The 20,436-nt window shown below is 36.1% G+C and overlaps 1 protein-coding gene across 9 annotated transcripts in view; it reads right to left on the bottom strand.

Annotated features, from left to right (window-relative positions):
• The window catches only part of PAK3 (p21 (RAC1) activated kinase 3), a 286,225-nt gene that overhangs the window by 149,834 nt on the left and 115,955 nt on the right, over positions 1-20,436 (bottom strand). The gene's annotated exons all lie outside the window — the stretch shown is intronic.

Raw genomic sequence — 20,436 nt, 5'->3', positions numbered from 1 at the left:
TTTTCAAGTCTTTGGGGTAAATACTCAGTAGAAGGATTGCTGGATCATCTGGTATATCAATTCTTAGTTTTCTGAGGAACCTTCATACTGCTTTCCATAGTGGCTGTACCAATTTGCAGTCACACCAGCAGTGTGTGAGGGTTCTTTTTTCTCTGCATCCTCTACAACATTTGTTATGACTTGTTCTGTTGATTATAGCCATTCTAACAGGTGTGAGATGTTATCTCATTGTGGTTTTGATTTACATTTCCCTAATAGCTAGCGATGTTGAGCATCTTTTCATAGATTTGTTGGCCATTTGCATGTACTCTAGGGAGAAGTGTCTGTTCAGTTCCTCTGCCCATTTTTTGATTGGATCGTTTTTTGTTGTTGTTGTTATTATTGAGTCATATAAATTCTTTGTATATTTTAGATATTAGGCTCTTATCGGAGGCATTATTTGCAAATATATTTTCTCATTCAGATGGTTGTCTTTTTACTTTGTTGACAGTTTCTTTTGCCGAGCAGAAGCTTTTTAGTTTGATGAAGTCCCATTCATTTATTTTAGCTTTTACTTCCATTGCCTTTGAGGTCATAAAATCCTCTTTAAGTCCAAGGTCCTTAAGTTTCATTCCTATGTTTTCTTCTATGCATTTTATTGCTTCAGGTCTTATATTCAGGTCCTTAACACATTTTGAGATAACTTTGGTGTGTGGTGATAGACAACAGTCTAATTTCATTCTTCTGCAGGTAGCTTTCCAGTTTTCCCAGCACCATTTATTAAAGAGGCTTTCCTTCCTCCACAGTCTGTTTTTGGCTTTTTTTGTCAAAAATTATTTGTCCATATAAATATGGGTTTACTTCTGGAATCTAGATTCTGTTCCACTGGTCCATGTGTCTGTTTTGCTGTTAATATCATGCTATTTCGATTACTGTCACTTTGTAGTATAATTTGATGTCGGGCAGAGTTATATCTCCAGCCTTATTCTTTTTTTCTCAGGATGGTTTTGGCAATTCAAGGTCTTTTGTGCTTCCATTCAAATCTAATGATTTTTTGTTCTGTTTATTTAAAAAAATGCTGATGGGATTTTGACGGGAATTGCATCACGTCTGTATAATGCTTTAGGTAATATGCTCATTTTAACTATGTTGATTCTTCTAATCCAAAAACACGAAATATTTTTTCCATTTCCTTGTATCTTCTTTGATTTCTTTTAATAGGGTCTTATAGTTTTCATTATATACGCCCTTCACATGTTTCATTAACTTTATTCCTAGGTATTTTATTCTTTTTGTTGCAATTGCAAAAGGAATTATTTTTTCAACTTCTTTTTCTGACACTTCATTATTAGATTATAGAAATGCTATGGATTTTTGAACATTGATTTTTGTATCCAGAGACTTTACAGTATTTGTTTATTGTTTCTAGTAGTGTTTTGTGGAGTCTTTAGGGTTTTCTATATAGAGAATCATGTCATCCTCAAATAGTGACAGTTTGACTTCTTCATTTCCTATTTGGATGCCTTTTATATCTTTCTCTTGCCTGATTGTACTCACTAGGACCTCCAATGTTATATTGAATAACAGTGGCGATAGTGGAAAGACTTGTCTTGTTCCTGATCTTAGAGCAAAAGGTTTAATTTTTCACCATTAAGTACAATGTGGGCTGAGGGTTTGTCATATATGGCCTTTATGATGTAAAAGTACTTTCCTTCTATACTGATTTTGTTAAGTGTTTTGATCATAAATGGATGCTGTATCTTGTCGAAGGCTTTTTCTGCATCTATTGATATGATCATATGATTCTTATTTTTTAATTTGTTTACGTGGTGTATCACATTAATCGATTTGCATATGTTGAACAATCCCTTTGCCTCTGGGATGAAAGCCACTTGATCACGATGTATAACCTTTTTAATATGTTGCTATATTCGGATCGCTTGTATCTTATTTAGGATTTTTGCATCTGTGTTCATGAGAGATATTGGTCTGTAGTTTTCTTTTTTTGTGTTCTCTTTACCAGGTTTTGGTATCAGAGTAATATCGGCCTCATAAAATGAGTTGGGTAGCATTGTGTTCTCTTCGATGTTTTGGAAGAGTTTGAGGAGAATAAGTATTAAATCTTCTTTGAATGTTTGGTAGAATTCACTTGTGAAGCTATCTGGTCCTGGACTTTTACTTTTTGCTAGGTTTTTGATGGTTGTTTCAATTTCCATACTGCTGATCGGTCTATTTAGATTTTCCAGTTCTTCTTGATTCCGTCTAGGAAGGTTATATTTTTCTAACTACTGGTCCAGTTCTTCTAGAATTAAATTTGGTATTATATACTTTTTCATAGTACTCTTGTATAATCCTTTGTATTTCTGCAGTATCTGTCGTAATTCCCCCTATTTAATCCCTGATTTTGTTTATTTTTGTCCTTTCACTTTTTTCTGTAGTGAGTCTAGCCAGGGGTTTGTCAGTTTTAAAAACCTCAAAGAACCAGCTCTTTATTGCCTTTAATTTTTCTATTGTTTTTGTTTGTTTGTTTGTTTTCAATTTCATTTATTTCTGCTCTATTTTTGATTATTCCTTTCCTTCAGCTGAATTTAGGCCTCATTTGTTCTTCCTTTTCTAGTTTTTTAAGATGAAGTGTTAGGTTGTTTATTTGGGCTTGCTCTTATTTCTGGAGATAGGCCTGTACTGATATGAACTTTCCTCTTATGGCCGCTTTTGCCATGTCCTAAAAGTTTTGATAATGTTGTATTATCATTATCATTTGTTTCTATGTATCTCTCAATCTCTCTTTTTATTTCTTTCCTGACCTAGTTATTCTTCAGTAGTATGTTGTTTAATCTCCTTATATTTGTGGTTCTTCTTGATTTCTTTTTACAGTTGATCTCTAGTTTCAAAGCATTATGATCAGAGAATATGGTTGGCATGATTTCAACTTTCTTATATTTATTGAGGCTATCTCTGTGTCCCAGTATGTGGTTGATTCTTGAGAATGTTCCATGTGCACTAGAGAAGAATATATAAGGAGCTGTTTTGGGATGGAAGTCTCTGTCAATGTCAATTATGTCCAGTTGGTCTAATATGTCATTTAAGGATGTTATTTCCTTATTGATTTTCTGTTTGGATGATCTGTCCATTTCTGACAGTTTGGTATTTCGGTCCCCTACTATGATAGTGTTTTGTTCTGTTTCTCCCTTTATTTCTATTAGCAATTGCTTTACATATTTCAGGGCTCCCTGATTGGGAACAAAGATATTAATAAGTGCTATGTCTTCTTGGTGTATGATTCTCTTTATCATTATGAAGTGTCCTTCAGTATCTTTCTTTACCTTTTTTTTATTTTGAAGTCGATTTCGTCTGATATTAGTATCACTATTCTCGCTTTCCTCTGAATTCCATTTGCTTGAAATATCATTTTCTACCCCTTCACTTTGAGTCTATATTTGTTTTTGGAGCTGAGTCGTGTCTCCTGGAGGCAGCATAAGGCTTAGTTTTGTTTTTTGATCCATTCTGTAATGCTGTGCCTTTCTATTAGTGAGTTCAATCCATTTACATTTAGGGTAATTATTGAAACATGATGTCTTCTTATAGCCATTTTACCTTTTGCATTCTGATAACTTGGTGTTTCTATTGCTTCCATGTATTTATATTTCTGTTTTCTTTATTTTTGTTGGCTTTTGTGGGTTTTCCCTCTGATTCTTCTTGTTTTATGTCATATAATTCAGTTCTGAATCTGAATCTTTGGTGTGTGGTTAACATTACGAATGTGAAAAGGATAGTTTTATATATTTAAATATTTGATTCCATTCCTTTCTGGCTTGTAAGATTTGTGCTGAGAAGTCTGAGGATAATCTAATGGGTTTTCCTTTATAAGTTACCGTTTTCTTCTCCCTGGCTGCCTTGGGAATTCTGTCTTTGTCGTTGATTTTTGATAATTTTAATACAACGTGTCTTGGTGAAGGCCTTTTTGGGTTGAGATAATTTGGTGTTCTGTTGACTTCTTTAATTCCAATCTCTGGCTCATTCCTTAGTTTTGGGAAATTCTCGTCCACTATTTGTTTGAAAATGTTTTATAGTCCCTGTTCCTTTTCCTTGCCTTCAGTAATGGCCATTATTCTTATGTTTCCTCTCCTGATGGTATCAGCTAGTTCTTGTATTACTCTCATTATTTTTCATTCTTTGGTTTCTCTCTTCTTCCTTCTGATTTATTTCTAGATTTCTGTCTTCGATATCACTGATCCTTTCCTCTATTTGGTCGATTCTATTTCCCAAGCTTGCTATTTCATTTTTCAACTCTTGCAGTGTGTTTTTTTTTTATCTCCAGAAGATCTTTTCTGTTCTTTTTGATGGTTTCAATCCCCTTGCTCTGCTCATCTAGTTGTTTTTTCAATTCCTGAAATTGTTGATATGACTCATTTTGGAACTCACTGAGTTTTTTCAGAAGTACCATCCTGAAATTTCTGTCATTTAAGTCGCATATTTCTATGTCTGTAAGCTTATTTTCTGAAGCTTTTTTCTTTCTTTCTGAGATGCCTTGTCACCCCCCCCCCTTGGTTGTTCATGGTGTTTAATGGACTATTTCTTCTCCTGGGCTTAATAGAAGTGTAATCTGCTGTTTTTCCAGAAAGAAGATTTATTACATATCGGTCTCTCTTTAGCCTGCTGTAAAGCAGGTGCTTTTCTTTTGTTTTCCAGTAGGTGGCGTCTAAGCTTCTTGGATCCCTGCTTTACATAAAGCCTTAATAATGTCTTTTTTATTTTCTTGTAGATATTTAAACATATGCGCTACCCTCAGTTTCAGTCTCTGTCAGTGTCAGCAACAGTCTCGGGAGTGTTTGCTCAGATTCCCCTGGGGCTCCGTGGTGTTTGTTCTTGGAGGGTATGGTGAGGAGTGGCCCTCTGGGTTTGGAGTTGGGGACTGCAGCTCAACCTTGGTTTTGCAACCAGGGCTGGTAAAAATCAACTGTTGTTTCTTTTTGATCCTGTCTCATTTCTCTGTTTTCTGCCTTGATGCCTGGGCCCTGCCGCTGGCTGAGTGGAACTCACAACACTCTAGGCTGGGTTGTTCAGGGAACTTGCCACACCTTCAGTCCTCCCTCTCCTACTGCAGGGAGCTCCAAAGGCTATGGGAGGCAGTTTCTTTATTTCTCCTAGTCTACCGCCCAACTTCTGGGGTTCTGACCTGTGGTAGCTCTTATGAGCAGACCCCACACTCAGACATGCTGGTGTGCAGTTTGTGTGTTTTTTGTTGAGTTAGATGTTCGGCTTATTTTTGTTTCAAGGGGAGAGATCTGAGGATGTCTCTCACTCCACCATGTTTCTTTCCAACTTCCTCCTCAGTTATTTTTGACAGTCCTCAAGAGCAGTCCTTTTGTGTTGTTCTACTCTCTCTCTCTCTCCTCATGAATGTAAACTACAAATACACTATTTGAATAAATGTTTCTTAGGTAAACACTATGTGCCAGGCACAGTTCCTGGAGATAGTGTAGGTACCGCACCAGACAAGATGATTCATTTTTTAAGGGTGCTTACATTCTTAATCAAAGACAGTCCGTGGCAGGCCCTCTGCCTTGTCTCAGCTGCCAGTAGGAGCCTCTGGCTGTGGGAACACAGAGACCCCTGCTGGAATAGGATATTGATTCTGCAAATCTACAGAGGCTTGAATGGTGCTGCCTTACCTTCAGGAAGTTTTGGCTGAAGCCACCAATAAGTCTATACAGAAAGATAGAAATGTCCATTTTCTGATCTGAGCAACACTTAACACTTGAATGCTTAAACAGCTCTACCCTCTGTCTCAGTAAGGCCTGGGTGAGAAGAGCAGCTTCAGCATCTTCCTGCAGCAACACTCCCTCACCAGAGCCCCCACTAACTAGGCTGAGACTTTCCAACTCGGTGTCTGTGCCTGAAGAACAAACACCATCATGACCTACCAGATTTTCCCTCCACTACCTCAGTCCTAGGTTTCTGATACAGCCTTCCTCATAGAGCCTTTTCCTTTCTGCAGATAATCTCAAGCATGTAGACATCTGGGGCTCTTCACATACCCAGATATGTTTGAATTTCAATTTTGGGTTAGCAGGAACCCTGCTACGCATAATGTAGGTCATGTAACCCTTAGACTAATCTCATAAGGTCAAATACAATTCTTCATTACATTATCAATAATTCCAAATTCCAGAAAGCTCTGAAAACCAGTGTTTTATAAGTTTCCTGCCAAACCTTATTTGATGAAAAAACCTGTGAGGGTATCTTATTGTAAATATTCACCTTTCATTGCAGACATATTGATGTGATTGATTACTGGGTTCTGTTCCAAATCCTACTGAGGGTGCTGTATGACATGCAATATTAAAAAAAAAACTGAATTATGAAACTTATTTGTTCCCAAGCCTTTTGAATAAGGGATTAGGAAACTATTTCTATATGTTTTATAGAAAAAGAAAGTGACATTTGGACACAGAGATTTGGCCAAGGTCACAAAGCTAGCATGCAGTGGAGCCTGGAGTAGAATCAAGGTCTTTCTGACTCCTGACCTCTTGTGAATTCCTGTAAACAGGTTTGACTGGGCATTTGTGTATGAGGTAGAGTGTGTGGGTAGATGCTGAAATTAAAGAAAGGTTGAGTCCAAGTAATCTGAGCACATTTAAAAATTCTGCCTTGAAAAAAAATGTGTGTATCTGTTAGTTAGCTACCTTGGTAATACCATTAGTCATGATTCCACCCTCAAAATGAATTATATTTTGAGAGTACATTGTAGACTAATTTTAGAAAACTGATAAAGGGTTACTAATAAAATTCAGAAATATGATCCATATCTAAAGGATTCCATGGTGTTTATCACTCTACTCTCTGGTGGGGACAAGTGGGCTTACATTAGAAAATTTGAATTGTATTATTTGCTCAGGGTAAACCACCTATGTGACCAAACAAGCCATGCTCCAGAAATGTGACAACTTCATGGTATATACTCCCAGTACTTTAATAATCAAAATTAAAAGATTGGCTCTACAAGAGACAAAAAACCCTGCTATATAGTTTATATAATTGTATTTAGTAATCTTACAACAACCCTGAAATACAGCTAGAGATGGCGATGATGATGATGATGATGATGATGATGATGATAACAATAGCAATGCATTAAATCTTTACAATGTAATAGGCATTGTGTGAGCTAAATTGTTTATGTGGATTACCTCAATCCTCACAACAAACCTGTGAGACATGTACTATTATTATCCCATTAAACATAAAGAAATTAAGGCACAAGAAGTTTATAGTAATGTGTCCAATGTCACATGGCTAGTTAAGTAGTCACTATTTCATAGTGAAGCAAGGCTTAGAATCCAGTTCTATTGGTTTCCAAAGACCAATATGGTCTCAGCGAACTGATTTCCTCAATGGTGCATGTAAGAAACTTCCAAAACACTTATAACATCCAGCTAAATGGTATAAATATGCAACAGGTTGCCCCATTAGGTTGGGCCACTTTCATGGATTCTGCAGTCTGGTATGCAATCACTCATTAACTCTGAGAGCCATCGGATGAGCAAATGAAGTATCATTGAAAAGAATATTTTAATATAAACATCAAAGGATTGGGAAATGACAGGTTGCACATGAAAGAACCACATGCAGCTCCAGAGGCTGAAGAAAAGTATCACTGCATTTAAGGATATAATAATTCTCTACAGGAAAACAGGAGCGAGTCAGATCTGCCCTTAATTATTGGAGTTGAAAGTGAAAATTCTCCCCACTAGGTGCCCAGCATGTGGTAACATGGCCAGACTCTTTGGAGAGCATCATCAGATCAAAGCAGTGACCAAGACAGAATAGTACAATGTAGGCAAAGTGCAAACAGTGCAGGGTAAAGTATGAAGTCTTCAGATGATCCTAGGACTACGGAATGGCATTTTCTGTAGGCCTCAGTTGCCTTACCTATAAAGGGGGTCACAATAGCATCCCTAGCTGAAGGAAGGGATCTACATCAGGTAACCTCAAGGCCCTTTCCAGCTCTAAGATCTATGATTCATTTGAAAGAACCATTCATGAGGTATAGTGATGAATATAAGTACGCAAAGGTCTTAACATTAAATTAAAATATTCTTGTGCTTCAAAAGAACCTTTTCTCCACATTCCTGCCTTTTGGTTCAACTTGAATTTCAAAGATTTCCCGGCAATGAGGAATTGCAAAGATTTTTCTGCAGCAACCTAGCTCAGCCTCAGAAAAGCAAGATGTCGCCATTTGAGGCATGCCCTGACATAGACACATGACTGTAACCATTCTGAAGTCACAGAGTACTGGTAAACTCACCGGAAGCACACATAGTTCAAAAGTAACTGACTTTGTCAATATAGATGATCAAATTCAGCAGTGCAAAGATAGGAGCTTCACAACAGCTCTGGGTTGGTGTAACTGCTTTGGAAACCTATCCTGTCCTTTTGTTTCAGGGTTATCTTGTATCTATATAATTCAAAAGTATTTTTTTAATGGCTTGAATAAGTAGAAAATTGACCATAAAAAAAGAAAGAGCAAATAGATAATCCAGTGCACTGCATATGGGTATGTCACAGGGAGGTTAGCAGAATGCAATGGCAGGTCTCACTTTATCTTGCACATTCAATAATGAAACAGAGTGAGGAAGTAGAGAGTCAAATTCAGTATGCAAAATAACCCAATTAAAGATCATCAAGGAAGCAAAGACATTAAAAACAAAGGATGTGGGCATGAAAACAAAACATTGTGCTGGGTTCAGTTAGGAGAAAATGACTCTATTCACTTGAAAAACAAATTAACACCCATCATTGTCAGGATGTATGTATCAAGCAGCAGTGGGGGATTGGCAGTAGCAGTGGAAGAAGGGAGAGACCATGAGCACAATCTGAAGGAGGCTCCTATCTTGGAATGATATATAGACCTGTGTCACAAGGCAATGAGATTGTGATCTTATAGACAGAGTATAAAGCGAGATGAGGAACCCTCGTACACTGCTGGTAGGACTGCAAATTGGTGCAGCTGCTATGGAAAAACTGTATGGAGGTTCCTCAAAAAACTAAGACTGGATCTACCATATGATCCAGCAATCCCTCTACTGAGTATTTACCCCAAAGACTTAAAAACCCTTATCTGAAAAGATATTTGCACACCGATGTTAATAGCAGCATTATTCACAGTGGCCAGGACATGGAAGCAACCGAAGTGTCCTATGATAGATGATTGGCTAACAAAGCTGTGTTACGTATATACAATGGAATATTACTCAGCCATAAGAAGAGATGAAATATTGCTATTTGCGACATGGATGAACCTCGAGATAATCATGCTAAGAGAAATAAGCCAGATAGAAAAAGTTGAAAATCACGTGACATCACTTATATGTGGGATATAAACCTAAAAGCAACAAATGAACAGGACAAACAAACAGAGACTCATGGACATGGACTATAGACTAGTGGTTACCAGAGGGTAGGTAGATGGTTATAGGGGGTCAAATATATGGGGTTATAGGGGGTCAAATATATGATAGCAGAAGGAAACTGGACTTTGAGTGGTAAACACACAATAGACTATACAGATGTCTAATTATAATGTACACCTGAAAATTATATAATTATATTAACCAATGTTACTCCAATAAACTTAATAAAAAAAAGTAAAAAATAAAGTGAGATGAAACACCCATCTAGACTATTAAGGACGAAAATGATGTATTTAGTTTTAGTTTTGTTTTATTTTGCTAAGAATATCTGGTTTTTATCCATCCGTTCCATTCTTTCAACAAGCATTTACTGATGAATTTGTTTTGCTTAGCTCTATACTAAGTACTTGAGGAACTACTGTGGAGCCAGGTAAGATGCAGTCCCTGACTTCAAGAAGCTTAAAATATAAGTGGGGAGACAAGACAACTACACAAATTATAAGCAAAGAAATATCGTAGGTTATATGGTGATAGACAAATTACGCCCTTGGCTATGGACATTGGATTTGAAAAGCCAGACAGAAGCAGTGTTGAGTAGAATCAAAATTAACCAAAAGTCCAACCTCCATGGACTGATGAATTATTTTTTTCCCCAGGACAAGACTTTAAAGATTCTACTTCCTCGATCCTATATGACCTATGGGATGAGCCCATAACCAACTAGCCAGGACTCTTCAGGGTAGCTACAAACCACTAGAACTAGATAAGTCGACATGCTTGGCAAAGAGGGTTCATAAGGCAAATATTTTCTCTCCAACACTGAAGAGAACTCTTTAGCAAAGGAACTGCTCCTCTCTCCACAGATTGACTGACTTTTTGGAGCTGACTTTCAGTCTCTTTCTCATATCTCCAAATGTTCATTCCTAGGTAATGTTGAATATAAAAAAGCCAACATCACACAGCCTCCAGGTTGGGAAACAGACAGACACACATTAGACAGACAATTACTGTTTGTATTGATTGAGAATACAGATTCAAAATCTAGTCATGCAGGACTCAAAAACAATTAGAAATCAGCAATAAAAAGTCAACCAACTACCCAACTCCCATCACTCAAACCCAATACAAATGAATTAAAAACACAAACACACTTCTAAATAACTCTTAAATAAAAGAAGAATTTAAATGGATACTATAAATGCTTTAGATCTGAATGATGATGAGAGCACAGTACATATTAAATTTTGTTGGATGCAGTCAAGGCAATATTCAGAGAATAACATATGGCCTTAAATTCACTTATTAGAAAATAAAAATAAATGGAAAATAAATGAATTAAGCTATCATTGCCGGAAGTTATAAAAAGCACAATAAAACAAATCCATGGAAAGTAGAAAGAAAAGATTGATAAAGATATAATCAGAAAATAGTAAAATAAAAAACAAAACAGTTGATTTATAAAATCAAAACATTTTTAAAGTTAAACCTTCAGTAAGTACTAATAAAAAAGTAAGAAAATATAAATAAATGCCAACGGGAAGCCAAATAGGGTCATAAATACAGGTACCAAGGTAATATTACAAACAAGAATGCTACACAAAATTTTACACTAATATGTTTCAATGGACAATTTCTAAGAAAAGACAAATTATTAAAATTTACCCAACAAGAAGTAGAAAAATCGTAGATGAAAATCATAAAACAAAGTGACAGGATAGTTTTATCCTTCCAAACCTTTAAATCAGACAACTCCCATTTTATAGAAATATTTACATAGTATAAAAAAAGATGAACTGCTTCTGTAAATTATACAGACAGGACAAGAAAAGGAAAGAAAATAATAGACTAATCTCACTTATAAATATAAATATAAAAATCCCAAAACAAATGGAAACTAGCAGCTTATTAAAATGATATATTTTCCCAAGTAGGGTACATCTCAGGAACCTAAGGATAGTTCGACATTAGCAAATTTTTTAACGTTACTACAATGACAGATTAAAAGAGTCAAATCATACAATTATTTCAAGAGATGTAGAAAAAGACATCTGACAAAATTTAATACCCATGCATAATTAAAAACCTACAGCACACAAAGACTAGAAGATAACTTCCTCAACAAACCTTTAGAAAACTACCAGAAGGTAATTTTGGCTTTGAGAACAAGCTTTAGAGTCAAACAGCTTAGGTTTAGATCTTGGCTCCATCATGAGAAAATTAATCTTGAGAAAATTATTTAATCTCTCTGAGCTTCATTTCCTTATTCATAAATATGAGGAAAATAATAGTACCTTCCTCATAATATTGGTATGAAGATTAAATTATATAAAATATATGTAAAGGTGCTTACAGGAAATATCGAGTCTTCAATAAACAGTTGTTATCAGTAGTACTGTTTTCAGAGGGGTCTTCACTACCCTTCACCTGACTCCTTTGACCATGCCATGTCTATATTTAAAGGTCTTTACTTGCAAGAATTTTTGTTATCGGTAGTCATTTTTGAGAAAACATTAAGATGAGTAAAAAGACAAAGATGGCCACTATTACTACTTACTATTCAACACTCTGATGCCTTAACCAATGCAATTAGGTAAGAAAAATAAATAAGAAAATAAAATTAGAAAGCCAAAGACAAAACTGCTGTTATTTACAAACAATGTGACTATACAGAAATCCAAGATAGTCAGCTGATAAATATTTGAACTAATATGAAAGTCCATTGTGGTGCTTAGATAACATATCAGCCTATGAAAATCAATAGCTTTCCTAGACTTCAGCAATAACTTATTAGGATATCGATAGAAAAAAAAAAAAAAGATCTCCTTTGCAATACCAACAGAAACTACAACGTACTAGTTACGAGACCCTGAGCAAGTAATTTAACTTCTCTGGGCTTCAACTTTCTCATATGTCAAATAGATAAGTTAATAGTACCTACCTCACAGGGTTCTTAAGAAGATTAAATGAGACAAAGTATGTAGAGTCCTTAGCAGTATTCTCCCTGACACAGACTATGTACTTATGAAATGGTAGCATTATTACTACCATTGTTATTATTATTGTTTTTGTTTTAAAATTCTCTAATATTCTTCCTCACAAAGTCCTGGTGAAAGAGGTGTAACTCACATTGTCATTCTCTTTTTGCAAATAAGAAATTGTTCCTATGAAGTAAGGGAATGATTTAGCCAAAGTAGAAGCATGTCAGAGCCCAAATTAGATCATCTGGTTTGCTGCTTAAACAACCAAGGCACTCTGATGTTCAGAGCAGTAAACAGACTAGTATAGTTCAGGGTACATGGGAGGGGTATGTACTATAGAGCAGTTCTGGAATTGTGCTCTTCCCTTGGCCAACAACCTCCCTGCAAGGCCAAGACAACCATGGATTTAATCAGGGGTTAAATCAGTCTCAGAGTCCAGCTAATCTTGAGCAGTGTTGAGGGGTCTAGAGCTTCTTTTCATGTCTAGGAGCCACTGATTTTGCAATGAATGTCCAGTTTCACTTGCCTACTCTTCCCCACAAGAAGAGATGGTTGGTTTAGAAGCAGGGGGCTACTGAAGACCTCTTTAGGGAATCTTGGTTTTCTTCAGTTAGGTTCAAATGCTTTTGTGTCTGCTTGCAAGTCATAGGAGAGAGTTGGATATAAAAAAGAATAGTGTCTCTTGCCTTTGACTCTGAGGTTTTTCACAATGGTTCCATTCAGTACTTCATTCTAACAGATAATATTTTGTGAACACTGAATATTGCTAGATTCTTTGCTAAGCATTTGATACATATCTCCTTTAAATATCACAGTGACTTTTGAGGTAGATACTATGTTATCCTCACTTGACAGAAAAGAAACTTAGGCACAGGGAAATTAAGTGATTTGTCCCAGCTCACAGAGCAAGTGAGGGAAGAGGTTAATGTTAGAATCTAGGTCTGTGGACACCTAGCTCTTTCTCATGACCATGACCTGACTGAAGAATACTTTGTTTACATTCCGCTTTCCAGGTATTTCCCAAAAGTGTGAGGGAGAGAGGTTTTTTGAGGAAAGTACCTGTTAGGTATATAGCTTCAGCCACCAGTTTTCCAAGCTAGGTAGGGTAAATAGCAAGAATTGTTTTCAGGTAGCAGGAGTTGGAGCTGTCATATAGCACTGCAAACAATATGTCATGGAAAGGATAAAGCCAGTCAGCCCTAAGCTGTGGTTGCCACAATGACAGGATGATAGACTTCAAGGGAGTGGCCTTTCTCGCTTGAGGTAGTGAAAAAAAAAAAAAAAGCAAGGTAATTTCCTGATCCAAGGGCTCTACAGGTTGATAGAGGTGTAAGAAACCACAGTTCTCTTCTGTTCCCAATTGGTTTGATAACATACGGCAGGCAGGCAAAAGGTTCTGCAGCAGAAATCTTATCTGCTGGGCCTGTACCCCTCTAGGACAGCCTCTTCTGCCTCTCTTCCCCCAAGCAAGATCCTGTTTCCTGGTGAGACTGAGCTTGTATGGTATGCACAGAGCTCTCCCTCTGAGAATTTTTTTTTTCAATTCTAGAAGGTTTCATAGATGTCTGGCAGGGTCAATTTGCAGGATCTGTCTGCCAAGAGTTCAAATCATCCCAAGTCAATATTCTACGGCCCAGGACTCCATGCTGCCTATGTATTCTTTTCTAATGAAGATGGTACTTGCTTTCAAGCTTGGAGATACACTGAGTAAAACATACTTTGTTGATTTCTCAAATCTTCTAGTAAATTAGGAATTTCTTGGTGAAACTTATCTACGAGAAACCTATAGCAAGAATTCTTTAATGGTGAAAATTTAAAAGTAATTCATATTAAAATATAAAAGAAAAAATATCGTTATTAACAACCACTATTGCATATAGTACCAGATATCCTACCTAGCCAAATCAATAAGAGGTAAAAAGAAATTAAGTTTTAAAATGATGTGACAAATCATTTAAAGCTCACAGCATTTTTGAAAGTGTCTTGGATATAGGTTTCACAGGCCAAAATTAATAACTTTCTATACAACAGCAATAACCAATTGGAAAATGTAATAGAAAAAAATCACATTTATGATATCAAAAAGAAGTCTCTAAAATACATAGAAATAAATCTGACCCAAAACGAGGTCAAAATTTTTATGGAAAAAGCTATAAAAATGTACTGAACACATAAAAGAACACCTGTTTATGGATGGAAGATATGATATTAAGGATATAAATTCACATGAAATTAATCTTATAAGATCAACACAATGACAATCTAAACCCTAAAAGACATTTCATAAAATTCGAGTAGCTGATTTAAAACTTAAAAATAATGTGAACTTGCAAGAATAGCCAAGATAATTTTAAAAAGAAATAGACAACATACTTACCCTGCTGGATATCAAAACATGGGATACATCTGAGTAACTGAAAAATGTATTTGCATAAGACTAGACAAAAATAAGTCAAAAGAGCATAATGAAAAGTCTAGAAACTGATTCATGTATATATGGGAATTTAGTACATGAGAAAATTGGCACCTCAAATTAGTGAAAAGTCTGACTATTCAAAACAATGCATCTGGACAGCTGGTTATCAGTTTAAATAAATAACACACTTACTTCCAGTCAAGATGACATAGTAGGAAGACACTGTGTTTGCTACCTCTCATGACCACATCAAAATTACAACTAAACTACAGAACAGCCATCATTGGGAGCTACCTGAGGTCTGGCTGAATAGAAGTCCTAAACTGAGGACACACAGAAGAGGCCATCTCAAGACTAGTAATAGGGGCAGAGACACAAAACGGGCTAGTCCCACACCTGTGTGTGGTGATTGATCCAGAGGGATAGCTTGGCTGTAGAGGTCTCCTTGGAGAAGGAAGAGGTCCCTCCCACACTGGTCTCCCCAGGCCAGAGTTCCAGTGCTGGGAAGAGAATCCCCGCAACCAGCAGAGATTGTTGCTGAGTGAAACAAAAGACTGCAGGAGTTGCAGATGTTCCTTTTAAAGCAGGGGTCCCCAACCCCTGGGCTGTGGACTGGTTTGATTACATGCCTGTTAGGAACTGGGCTGCACAGCAGGAGGTGAGTGGTGGGCAAGGCAGTGAAGTTTCATCTGTATTTGTAGTCACTCCCCAGTGCTAGCATCACTGCCTCAGCTTCACCTCAAATCATCAAGCATTAGATTCTCATAGGAGCACCAGTCCCCAGAGCCAAAAAGGTTGGGGACCACTGTCTTAAAGGGCCCTCATGTAGACTTACTTGCTGACAAACTCACTCTGAGCTCCGGTGCTGGGGCAGCTGCTCAAGGAATGTCAGGGACATATGAAGAGGAACAGAATTGTCTGGCTTCAGGGTGAGAGGCAGCGAGATAGCTTACTCCCAGATAGAAGTGCTGGCAGAATTCATTGTTCCTTTGTAGAGCCCTCCCTCAACCCAGTGTGCAAACCCAAGTGGCAGCCATATCTGAGTCTCAATCAATGTGGCTAACACAGGTTGCCCCACCTAGGTGATTCCTTGAGACCACGCCCCTCCCAACTTCCAGGACCATTCAAGCCACCTCTGGTGATTTGTTCCATACAAATGGACTGTCTTGGTTCATGCTGTGGACTTTCCTAAAATCTCACAAAGGTTCAAAAACCCAAGAAGCAGAATTTGGCCTCCACATGCCCTGTACCTCTTGCTGAGGAGCCCCAAGCTCAGCACTAACAACAGCCAGCCTCATATTGCAGTTTGGTCTCTCAAGGCACCTCTAAGCCCAGCACGAGTAGCTTCCATTTGTAGATTGCTGGGTAACTCTTGCTAAGTGCCCTGGGCAGTGAATAGGCTGTGGCCGAACTTGGCGGGTGGTTGGGGCTCCTCCCAGGAGGCCCTTGGGCCAGGGATAGTTTTGACTGAAGCTGGAGCAACAACCAGGGCTGCATCCTAGGAGGAAACACCCAAAGGGCAGATTGGGCAGCACCAGAGCTCTGCTAAAGTGAATCCTGATCCATAGAGTTATCACTTTATCAGCCAGTCCTCACAGTAAATCAGCCTGAGGGTCAATCCCTCTTACTGATGTGCAAACAGCAATCAAATGTCAACTACAACAGGAGGACACACACAACCCATACAAGAGACACATCTTGAACACCTGGCTTAGGTGGCAAACAAGATGAATCTAAAGAGAACCACACCAAGACATATCATAATTAAAATGCCAAAGATTAAATAAAGACAGAGACAGAACCCTAAAAGTAGCAAGAACAAAGCAGTTAGTTACCTACAAGTTTGCTATCATAAGACTGTCAGATAATTTCTCAACAGAAACTTTGCAGGCCAGAAGGGATTGGCACAAAATATTCAGAGTAATGAAAAACAAGGACCTACAACCAAGACTATTCTACCCAGCAGGGCTATCACTTAAATTTGAAGAAGAGATAAAAAGCTTCTTAGAGAAGAAAAAGCTAAAGAAGTTCATCACTCCAAACTAGTATTACAAGAAATGTTAAAGAGACCTCTTTAAGAAGAAAAGGGGGGGAAGAAAGGAAAACATAAATATTAATAATAAAATGGCAATAACTATGTACTTATCAGTAATCACTTTAAATGTAAATGGATTAAATGCTCCAATCAAAAGACATAGCAAAGCTGAATGGATAAGAAAACAAGACCCATACATATGCTGTCTACAAGAGACCCACTTCAGATTGAAAGGCACACAGAGATTGAAACTAAGGGAATGAAACTAAGGTATTTCATGTGATTAGAAACAAAGAAAAAAACTGGGTAATAATACTTACATAAAAAAAAAGTAGACTTTAAAATGAAAGCTATAATAAGAGACGAAGGGGGACATTACACAATAATAAAAAGATTAATCCAACAAGAGGATATAAACCTAGTAAACATTTACATACCCAACAAAGGAGCACCTAAATATATAAATCAAATATTACCAATAGAAAAAGATTGCCAGTAATATAGTCATAGTAGGGGAATTTAATCACCCATTGACAACAATAGACATCTTCTAGACAGAAAATCAACAAGGAAATAGTGGCCTTAAATGATACATTACACTAGATGTATTTAATTGATATTTTTAGAGCATTTCACTCCAAAGCAGCAAATTTAAGAAGATTGAAATCATATCAGGCGTCTTCTCTAACCACAATGGTATGAAAATAGAAATAAATTACAATAAAGATAAAGAAAAGAAATACAAACATATGGAGGCTAAATAACATGCTACTAAACAATGAATGGGTTAACAATGAAATCAGAGAAGAAATCAAAAGTACCTTGAGACAAATGAAAACAAAAACACAACGATTCAAAATCTACAGGACACAGTGAAAGCAGCCCTAAGAAGGAAATTCACAGCAATACAGTCCTACCTCAAGAAACGAGAAAAATCTCAATTAAATAATCTAACCTCACATCTAAAGGAACTAGAAAAAGAACAGCAAACAAAGCCCAAATTGAGTAGAAGAGAGGAAATAATAAAAATCAGAGCAGATAAACAAAATAGTCTAAAAAATTACAAAAGATCAATAAAGCCAAGTTGAATCTTTGAAAAGATAAACACAATCGATAAACTTTTAACTAGACTCATCAAGAAAAAGAGAGGACTCAAATAAAATCAGAAATGAAAGAGAAGTGACAACTGACACCACACAAATTCAAAAGATTATAAGAAGAAATACTATTAGTAATTATATGACAACAAATTGGACAATCTAGAAGAAATGGATAAATTCCTAGAAACATGCAATCTTCCAAGACTGAATCAAGAAGAAACAGAAAATCTGAACAGACCAATTACTACAAATGAAATTGAATCAGTATTCAAAAATCTCCCCAAAAAACAAAAGTCCCGGACTGCATGGCTTTACAGGTGAATTTTACAAAAAATTCAAAGAAGAAGTAATGCCTATCCTTCTAAAACTATTCTAACAATTTCAAGAGGAGGGAAAGCTCCCAAGCTAATTTTACAAGGCTTCCAGTACTCTAATTTCAAAGCCAGACAAAGACATTAAAAAAAAGAAAATTATAGACCTATGTCTGTGATGATCATAGATGCAAACATATTCAACTAAATATTAGCAAACCAAATTCGGTAATACATTAAAAACATCATACACCATGATCAAATGGGACTTATTAATAGGATGCAGGTTTTGTTCACTATCTGCAAATCAATTAACGTCATATGCCACATAAACAAAATGAAGGATAAATATCATATGTTCATATCAATAGGCACAGAAAAGCATTTGACAAAATCCAGCATTCATTTATGATAAAAAATCTCAGCAAAGTGGGAACAGAGGGAACATACTTCAACCTAATAAAGGCCATATATAACAAACCCACAGCTAACATTACACTTGAAGGTGAAAATCTAAAAGTATTTTCCTTATATCAGAAATGAGACAAGGATGTCCACTTTCACTACTTTTATTCAACATTGTATTGGAAGTCCTAGCCACAGCAATCAGAAAAGAAAAAGAAATAAAAGGAATCCAAATTGTAAAGGAAGAAGTAAAACTGTCATTATTTGCAGAAGACATTGATATTATATAGAGAGAGAACTCTAAAGATTCCACCAAAAAACTGTCAGAACTTATCAATGAATTCAGTAAAGTAGCAGAATGCAAAATTAATATTCAGAAATCGATTGCAGTTTTATACACTAATAACAAACTATCAGAAATAAAAAATTAAGAAAACAATTCCATTTATATTGCATCAAAAAAAAAAAAACACCTAAGAATAAATTTAACCAAGGTGGTAAAAGATCTTTACTCGAAAATTATAAGACACTGAAGAAAGAAATTGAAAAAGATACACATAAATGAAAGCATTTATTGTGCTCAGGGATATGAAGAATTAATATTGTTAAAATGTCCATACTACCCAAAGCAATCTGTAGATTCAAAGTAATCCCTATCAAAATACCAACGGCATTTTTCAGAGAACTAGAACAAATAATCCTAAAATTTATCTGGAACCAGAATAGAACCCAAATAACCAAAAAACAATCTTGAAAAAGAAGTAAGTTGGAAGATTCACACTTCTCAATTTTAAAACTTACTACAATTCACAGTAATCAAGATAGCATGGTACTAGAAGACATAGATCAAAGAACTGAGATTCCAAGACGATTTAAAGAGAAAGGAACAGTCTCTTCAACAAATGGCACCAGGACAACTCACTATCCACATGCAATAGAATGAATTCTGTCCCCAACATTTCATTAAATAAAAATTTAACTCAAAATGGTTCAAAGACCTAAATATAAGAGCTAAAATTACAAAACTCTTAGAAGAAAACAGAAGTGAATATTCATGTGTTTGAACTAACTTTTTTTAGATATGAAACCAAAAGTATGAGCAACCGAAGGGAGAGAATAGATAAATTGAATTTCACAAAAATAAAAAATAAAAAAAACTTTATGTGTCAAAGAATACTGTCAAGAAAGTAAAAAGACAATGCACAGGAGAAAATATTTGTAAATCATGTATCTGAAGAGGTACTTTTATCTAGAATATATAAGGAGCTCTTACTACTCAATAATAAAAAAAAATCCATTTAAAATGGTAAAAAATTTAAACACATTTCTATAAAGAAGATATGCAAATGACAAAACACACACAAAAATGCTCAATATCATTAGGAAAAGTCAAACCAAAACCACAGTTAGATGCCACCACCTCATGCTCAAGAGGATGGTTATAATTTTTTTAAAAAAAAGAAAAATAACAAATGTTGGCAAATATTTGGAAAAATTGGAACTGTCATATATTGCTGATGGAAATGTAAAAATGGTTCAGCTACTGTGAAAAACAGTTTGACTGTGCCTAAAAAAGTTAAACATAGAGTTATCATATAACTCAACAATTCTGCTCCTAGATATATACGCAAGAGAAATGAAAACTTACACCCACACAAAAATCTGTATGAGAATGTTCACAGAAACATTATTTATAAAAGCCCCCAAATGGAAACAACCTCAACGTCCATCAATGGATAAATGGATAAACAAAATCTGAAATATCCATATAATGGAATATTATTCAGCCACAAAAAGGA

Source organism: Pteropus vampyrus, unplaced genomic scaffold (genome assembly GCF_000151845.1).
Source record: "Pteropus vampyrus isolate Shadow unplaced genomic scaffold, Pvam_2.0 Scaffold244, whole genome shotgun sequence".
NCBI classification, from domain to species: domain Eukaryota; kingdom Metazoa; phylum Chordata; class Mammalia; order Chiroptera; family Pteropodidae; genus Pteropus; species Pteropus vampyrus.
This window is presented reverse-complemented; position numbering and strand designations above follow the sequence as displayed.